Genomic DNA, 8,750 nt, shown 5'->3' on the forward strand with positions numbered 1-8,750 from the left:
TTTCTGTTTTATTTTCTTCCAAACTTTTTTCCTGGTATAGGAGTTTTTATTAATTTTTTATTAAAATATATTTGATTTATATTAGTTTCTGGTGTACAACATAGTAATTCAATATTTTATATAGGTTGTACTTCATTTAAAGTTATTATAATATAATGGTATATTTCCCTGTGTTGTACAATATATCCTTGTTTCCTATTTTTTTTTGAAAGGTATTTTATTTTATTTTATTTTATTTTTTGCATTTTATTTTAAATATAGCAGTATGGCTCTCCGGGCAAGACGGCAGGGGGTGAGGCTGGTGTGACCTTAGGGCAGCCGCACCTTTCTCGGCAAGATCTCGCTACTTTGGATGTTTCCAAGTTGATGCCACTTTCACATGAAGTTATCAGCAGACAAGCCACAATTATTATAGATACGATTGAACACGTAGCTCATTGGAAATCTACAGCTGTAAAAGCTATTTCTGGAGTCCACACTGTCCATTTCAAAAATGAACTGGAAAGAAATATTACAATCAAACTTAGCTATGCTAATGCTAAGATTTATAAACTTGACGACCCAAGCTGTCCTCGGCCAGAATGTTATAGATCCTGTGGAAGTAGCACACCCGATGAGTTTCCTACAGACATTCCAGGGACCAAAGGGAACTTCAAATTAGTCAGACATGTTTCCTTTGTTGACTGTCCTGGCCACGATATTCTGATGGCTACTATGCTGAATGGTGCCGCAGTGATGGATGCCGCTCCTCTGTTGATAGCTGGTAACAAGTCGTGTCCTCAGCCTCAGACATTTGAACACTTGGCTGCTATAGAAATCATGAAACTGAAGCATATTTTGATTCTACAAAATAAAATTGATTTGGTAAAAGAAAGCCAAGCTAAAGAACAGTATGAACAGATCCTTGCATTTGTTCAAGGTACAGTAGCAGAAGGCGCTCCTATTATCTCAATTTCTGCTCAGCTAAAATACAATATTGAAGTTGTCTGTGAGTACATAGTAAAGAAAATTCAGTACCCCCAAGAGACTTTACTTCAGAACCCAGACTTATTGTTATTAGATCCTCTGATGTCAACAAACCTGGTTGTGAAGTTGATGACCTTAAGGGGGGTGTAGCTGGTGGCAGTATTCTAAAAGGAGTATTAAAGGTGGGCCAGGAGATAGAAGTCAGACCTGGTATTGTTTCCAAAGACAGTGAAGAAAAACTCATGTGTAAGCCTATCTTTTCCAAAATTGTATCGCTTTTCGCAGAGCATAATGATCTTCAGTATGCTGCCCCAGGTGGTCTTATTGGAGTTGGAACAAAAATTGACCCCACTTTGTGCCGGGCTGACAGAATGGTGGGGCAAGTACTTGGTGCAGTTGGAGCTTTACCTGGGATCTTCACAGAATTGGAAATTTCCTATTTCCTGCTTAGACGGCTCCTAGGTGTTCTCACTGAAGGAGACAAGAAAACAGAGAAAGTACAAAAGCTGTCTAAGAATGAAGTGCTTATGGTGAATATAGGATCCCTGTCAACAGGAGGAAGAGTTAGTGCAGTCAAGGCTGATTTGAGCAAAATCGTCTTGACTAATCCTGTGTGCACAGAAGTAGGAGAAAAAAACTGCACTTAGCCAAAGAGTTGAGAAACACTGGTGTTTAATTGGTTGGGGTCAAATAAGAAGAGGAGTGACAATCAAGCCAACAGCAGATGATGACTGAAGAATTAAATAACAGATTTGGATGAAGTTGGAATTTCTCTTAACAACCTAGGGATATATTTTCAGAACAATACTGGGAAAGTAATTTCACAGCTCATTACCTTAGTAGTAGCTGTAAGGTTATTCTCATTTTTTGGTGATGAAAATTTAACCTCTAGTACTGAAATAGAGACTACAATAAATGTAGAAATTAGCATCATGTTGGATTGAATCTACATTTTACCAGAAATTAATCATTCCCAAATGTCTAATTGATACGTCAGTGCAGATTTGAAAGGAAACTGCTACAACCAGACTTTGCTGTAGTAGACATACCACTGAACCTGTTTGAAATAAAGTCTTTGTTCTTAAAAATAAATAAATAAATAAATATAGCAGTATGTACATATCAAAGCAATCTTGAGAAAGAAAATTAGACCTGGAGCAATCAGGCTCCCTGACTTCAGACTGTACTGTAAAGCCACAGTCATCAAAACAGTACAGTACTGGCACAAAACAGAAGTACAGATCAATGGAACAGGATAGGAAGTTCAGAAATAAACCCATGCACCTATGGCCAATTAATCTATGACAGAGGAGGCGTGACTCTAAAATGCAGGAAAGACAGTCTCTTCAATAAAAAATGCTGGGAAAACTGGACAGGTACATGTTTTTTAAAAAAATGAAATTATAACATTCTTTAACACCATACACAAAAATAAACTCAAAATGAATTAAACCCCTAAATATAAGGCCAGATACTACAAAATTCTTAAAGGAAACTTAGAGCACTCTCAAATAAATCACAGCAAGATATTTTTTTGGTTCACAGCCTAGAGTAACGGAAATAAAAACAAAAACAAACAAATGAGACCAACATAAACAACAAATGGGACATAATTAAATTCAAAAGCTTTTGCACTGCAAAGGAAACCATAAACAAATGAAAAGACAACTCACAGAATGGGAGAAAATATCTGAAAATAATGCTACAGACAGGGATTAGTCCCCAAAATTTATAAACAGCTCATGTAGCTCAATATCAGAAAGACAAACATCCCAATTAAAAACCGGGCAGAGGACCTAAAGAGGCACTTCTCCAAAGAAGACATACAGATGGCCAAGAGGCACATGCAGAGAGGCTCAACACAGCTAATTATCAAAGAAATGCAAATCAAAATTACAGAGAGATCACCTCACACCAGTTGGAATGGCCATCATCAAAAAATCTGAGAACAATAAATGCTGAAGATGGTGTGAAAAGAAGGGAGCCCTACACCGTTGCTGCTGCTGCTGCTGCTGCTGAGTCGCTTCAATCGTGTCCAACTCTGTTCGACCCCATAGACGGCAGCCCACCAGGCTCCTCCATCCCTGGGATTCTCCAAGCAAGAACACTGGAGTGGGTTGCCATTTCCTTCTCCAATGCATGAAAGTGAAAAGTGAGAGTGAAGTTGCTCAGTCGTGTCCAACTCAGCAACCCCATGGACTGTTGATGGGAATGTAAATTGGAGAACAGTATGAAGTTTCCTTTAAAAACTAAAAATAGAGCTGTCATATGATCATTTTTAAAACTTTCTTCACTTTAGTACTCAATTGAGGAATTCAGGATCCAGTGAATCTTCCCTGAGTTTTCTGAGAAAAATCAGTTTTCCTTGAGTCTTTTGAAAAAATCATATATTAAATGGCACCATATATTCAGCAGTCACCATGTATTTACTTGTTTTTTTCCCTCAACAGAATATGTTCCCCATCCTAGAGCACAGTGATGTACACTAAAGATACACAGATGAATCTGATCTTAACTGGCTTGTTATACAGCACAGAAAAAGACACACATGAAAATTCAAGTGGTATTTAACATATAATAAAACCATATTCTGTGACACCACAAAAAAGGCAATTTTTACTCTTTAGGCCCTTTGACATACACATTCAAGGATCTTTACACATAACCATTGACCCACAACTATAGACTAAATTGTGTTGAAATGACTGAGTTAATATATCAGCTACTCCAGGAAAAAACAAAGGATGCCTTAGTGTTCAAAGTTATCACCATATTATTGTACGTGGATCAGTTCAGTTCAGTTCAGTCACTCAGTCGTGTCCGACTCTTTGCGACCCCATGAATCCCAGCACACCAGGCCTCCCTGTCCATCACCAATTCCCAGAGTTTACTCAAACTCATGCCCATTGAGTCGGTGATGCCATCCAGCAATCTCATCCTCTGTCGTTCCCTTCTCCTCCTGCCCCCAATCTTTCCCAGCATCAGGGTCTTTTCCAGTGAGTCAACTCTTTGCATGAGGTGGCCAAAGGATTGTAGCTTCAGCTTCAGCATCAGTCCTTCCAATGAACATCCAGGACTGATCTCCTTTAGGATGGACTGGTTGGATCTCCTTGCTGTCCAAGGGACTCTCAAGAGTCTTCTCCAACACCGCAGTTCAAAACATCAATTTTTCGGCACTCAGCTTTCTTCACAGTCCAACTCTCACATCCATACATGACTACTGGAAAACCCATAGCCTTGACAAGATGTACCTTTGTTGGCAAAGTCATGTCTCTGCTATTTAATATGCTGTCTAGGTTGGTCATAACTTTCCTTCCAAGGAGTAAGCATCTTTTAATTTCACGGCTGCACTCACTATCTGCAGTGATTTTGGAGCCCCAAAAAATAAAGTCTGCCACTGTTTCCACTGTTTCCCCATCTATTTCCCATGAAGTGATGGGACCAGATGCCATGATCTTAGTTTTTCTGAGTGTTGAGCTTTAAGCCAACTTTTCACTCTCCTCTTTCACTTTCATCAAGAGGCTTTTTAACTCCTCTTCACTTTCTGCCATGAGGGTGGTGTCATCTGCATATCTGAGGTTATTGATATTTCTCCCAGCAATCTTGATTCCAGCTTGTGCTTCTTCCAGCCCAGCGTTTCTCATGATGTACTCTGCATATAAGTTAAATAAGCAGGGTGACAATATACAGCCTTGATGTACTCCTTTTCCTATTTGGAACCAGTCTGTTGATCCATGTCCAGTTCTAACTGTTGCTTCCTGACCTGCATACAGGTTTCTCAAGAGGCAGGTCAGGTGGTCTGGTATTCCCATGTCTTTCAGAATTTTCCACAGTTTCTTGTGATCCACACAGTCAAAGGCTTTGGCATAGTCAATAAAGCAGAAATAGATGTTTTTCTGGAACTCTCTTGCTTTCTCAATGATCCAGTGGATGACGGCAATTTTATCTCTGGTTCCTCTACCTTTTCTAAAACCAGCTTGAACGTCTGGAAGTTCACAGTTCACATATTGCTGAAGCCTGGCTTGGAGAATTTTGAGCATTACTTTACAAGCATGTGAGATGCGTGGAATTGTGCGGTAGTTTGCGCATTCTTTGAGCATTGTACATGGATAGCTACTTGCAAAAAAAACAAACAAACAAGAACTGCCTGTCTGTTGGACAGTCCCTTAGAAGCCATTTTGGCCTTGATCTGACGTGCTATTTTGTTGTTAACAGCCAAGTGGATTGATGCTCCTGCCCAATCAGCGAGCATACTGCCGTGGCATAATACTAACATGAAACTCCTTGACTTCCAACAGCACTACCTACCAGCCCGTTTATCCTTAACTAAAATACTGAAACACAGTTGAGCTGTTGAGACTGCCCGGAGCACCCTATCCCACTAAGTTAGATTTGTGGCAGGATGCCGGAGCAGCAGCCACCTGGCAGGGAGAGAAGAGGCAAATACACAGATGGCAGGTCGAAGAACTGTTTTCGTGCTATGGAAGCCCAATAAACAGGATTCAGGATTCAGAGATCAAGAATCAGCTGACTTTCTTTAAAACGGGCTCTAGCCTGAGCACAAGACTAGGAGAAAGGTCACAATTTTGGTGAACTTTGCAAACAATGGCTTCAGATACAAATTACAGATTAAAATTCCAGTGCAGCCTTCACATTTGTTCAGTGAGGAAGAAGAAATGTTTGATTTGACATTAATCATTTCAGCTTCAAATACAGATGGTAATCAATGAAATATTTACTGAGTATCTAATACTCTGTATTATGATCTATGTTAGGAGCTACAGAGAAACCCCAAAGAAGTATAGGATGTGATCCCTGACCCGAAGGCAATTATAATTTAGTTAAGAAGTCATACACTTCCATAATGCCTTCAAGTCATTCTACAAAACTCCTAATAAAATTATAAATAGTTATTAGACCAATTTTTGAAATAACTGTTACTCTGAAAAGTGGAAGTCACTGAGTCATGTCCAACTCCAGGCCAGAATACTGGAGTGGGTAGCCTTTCCCTTCTCCAGGGAATCTTCCCAATCTAGGGATCAAACCCAGGTCTCCCACACTGCAGGCTGATTCTTTACCAGCTAAGCCACAAAGAAAGCCCAAGAATACTGGAGTGGGTAGCCTATCCCTTCTCCAGGGGATCTTCCCAACCCAGGAATAGAACCAGGGTCTTCTACATAGCAGATGGGTTCTTTACCAACTGAGCTATCAGGGAAGCCCATCTCTGTGATGCTCTAAGCTCCATCATTTCAAGGACAATTACCATCTGATCCAATGCCAATGGTTACTTCCAATGCCTAGTGCATAGTATTTGCACAACAAATATATCTTGAATAGATGGATATATGATGAACATTTTCAGTTCAGTCACTCAGTCATGTCCGACTCTTTGCAATCTCATGGACTGCAGCATGCCAGGCCTCCCTGTCCATCACCAACTCCCAGAGTTTACCCAAACTCATTTCCTGAGTCGGTGATGCCATCCAACCATCTCATCCTCTGTCATCCCCTTCTCCTCCTGTCCTCAATCTTTCCCAGCATCAGGGTCTTTTCATTGAGTCAGTACCAACTTCATCAGTCCATCCAATGCTCATGCAGAACTAATCTCCTTTAGGATGGACTGGTTGGATCTCCTTGCAGTCCAAGGGACTCTCAAGAGTCCTCGAACACCACAGTTCAAAAGAATCAATTCTTCGGTGCTCAGCTTTCTTTCTAGTCCAACTCTCACATCCATACATGACTACTGGAAAAACTTTTAAAATAATTTTATCTGAATTGTGCTTAGTGTAAATATGCACAAAGAAGGGACACAGCTCAAAGGGCTCTACTTGGGAAAAAGGTTATTACCATCTTTAACATCATCTATAAAGATTAAGACAAAACCAAATACACTCCCATATAGGAACTTAGGGCTTTCCTTGTGGCTCAGTGGTAAAAAATCCACCTGCAATGTAGGAGACACTGGTTCGAAACACCAGTTGGATACCTAGGTCTGGTGGATCCCCTGGAGAAGAAACTGGCAACCCACTCCAGTATTCTTGCCTGGGAAATCCCATGGACAGAGGAGCCTGGCAGGCTACAGTCCATGGGGTCCCAAGAGTCAGACCCAACTCAGCAACTAACCCACCACCACCAGGCTGTGCTGTGTCACTCAGTTGTGTCCAACTCTTTCCAGCCCTATGAACAGTAGTCTGCCGGGCTCCTCTGTCCACAGGGGTTCTCCAGGCGAGAATCCTGGAGTGGGTTGCCATGCACTGCTCCAGGGGGTCTTCCCAACCCAGGGATTGAACTCAGGTCTCCCACATTGCAGGCAGATTCTTTCCCGTCTGAGCCACCAGGGAAGCCCATACATTAAAATTCTACTTAAAATGTCTACTTGGTTTGTTAATGAAAAGATAACACTGCAGCTCCAGAGCCCTACCAGTCAGGCCCTACTGCCCACCAACTGTCCCCTCTGGTCTGCTAAGCTTCCTTATACCATTTTGCTGAAAGTGGGACTACAGTCCCATTCTTGATTCCCCTACAACATAGAAAACCAGGCTGTAAAGTGTAACAAATCTGTAGTGAATTTGGAGACAGCATGAGTATGATGCAGAGAAACCTACACTGTTGGTAGAGGTGACCACTTTGGAAGTCTGCTAAGCACTTTTCTGGTGATGCCTAAGAGTCCATAGGTACCTGCAGAGGCTTCTTGTCCCCTGTTCTGATATTTTTACAGAGACCTTAAATCTATTAAGAGATCATCCAAACACTGCCACCAGGCTTAGGCTTTAAATTGCTCAAAACCTGCATGTCTTCTCCCGAGTCATGATCTGATCATTGACCTGAAGCATTAATCCTCTAGCTACATGCCTAAAAGGTCACTGTTCTTTTTTGTTTTTTTTCCTTCATTCAGTAAATATATTTTCATCATCCCTTTTCCTGATACCGCTGGTAAATAGTTCTATCTAACAGAGAGTTCTCACGTTTGTTTGCTTTGCCCCTTCTTCTCGGAATCATACTTACTCTGCATTCAGACATGAGCTGTGTTATCTCACTTTTTAAAAAATTAGCATACCTTGATTTAGCCTTTCATCTCCAGTGCAAATGCATATTCCTGCTTATGCGCATGCTCTATTATTCTCACTGCTTTTGCTCTTTTGAATCATGATGGAATTCATAATGTTCATAAAACCTGGCAAACAACTCAGGGGTCTTTGAATGAGGGTGCAAATACCCCTGAGTCATACAAAAACATTCCAAGGGTAAGCAAACATGGGTAACTTTAAAGCAATGTCTTTCCAGATCCTCAAGCTTCATTCTGAGAGTATAACCTAAGTAGAGACGTCTTGTTGGACCTTTTCTTTCATAACCATATACATGAAAATGCATATTCATTTTTCACTTGGGCACCACGATTTCTGACTGCTATCATCTATCCATCCCTTCTATGCTTGCTTATTTGTTCTTATCACATACCCAGTAGATTTAATGAGAATATGCTATCATTAATACACCTTTTGGTATACCTGGTATTTTCCACTCTTTTGCCTACTGAATTTCACTGACCCCCCATCTCATTTCCATAATCAGTAATATTCAAATGCAGATAATAAGCTAATTTCATCATGAACGCATTTCCAATGTGAGCCCTTTTCCAAGGTTCCAGTTAAAGATGATGTCATAAGAGGATTCTGAACTCAACTCCATCCACAAACACAATGGAACATACAGCTACAAACCTGTCTAAGCAACTCCTATTATTCCGCGAAGCAAGAGAAGGTCCACATCAAAGCTGTAGGAGA

At 40.7% G+C, this 8,750-nt stretch overlaps 1 pseudogene; it reads left to right on the plus strand.

Annotated features, from left to right (window-relative positions):
- The first annotated feature begins 291 nt into the window (after positions 1-291).
- Positions 292-1,727, plus strand: LOC110128723 (eukaryotic translation initiation factor 2 subunit 3 pseudogene; annotated as a pseudogene).
- Positions 1,728-8,750: the final 7,023 nt, after the last annotated feature.

This window comes from Odocoileus virginianus, chromosome 14 (genome assembly GCF_023699985.2).
Source record: "Odocoileus virginianus isolate 20LAN1187 ecotype Illinois chromosome 14, Ovbor_1.2, whole genome shotgun sequence".
NCBI classification, from domain to species: Eukaryota; Metazoa; Chordata; class Mammalia; order Artiodactyla; family Cervidae; genus Odocoileus; species Odocoileus virginianus.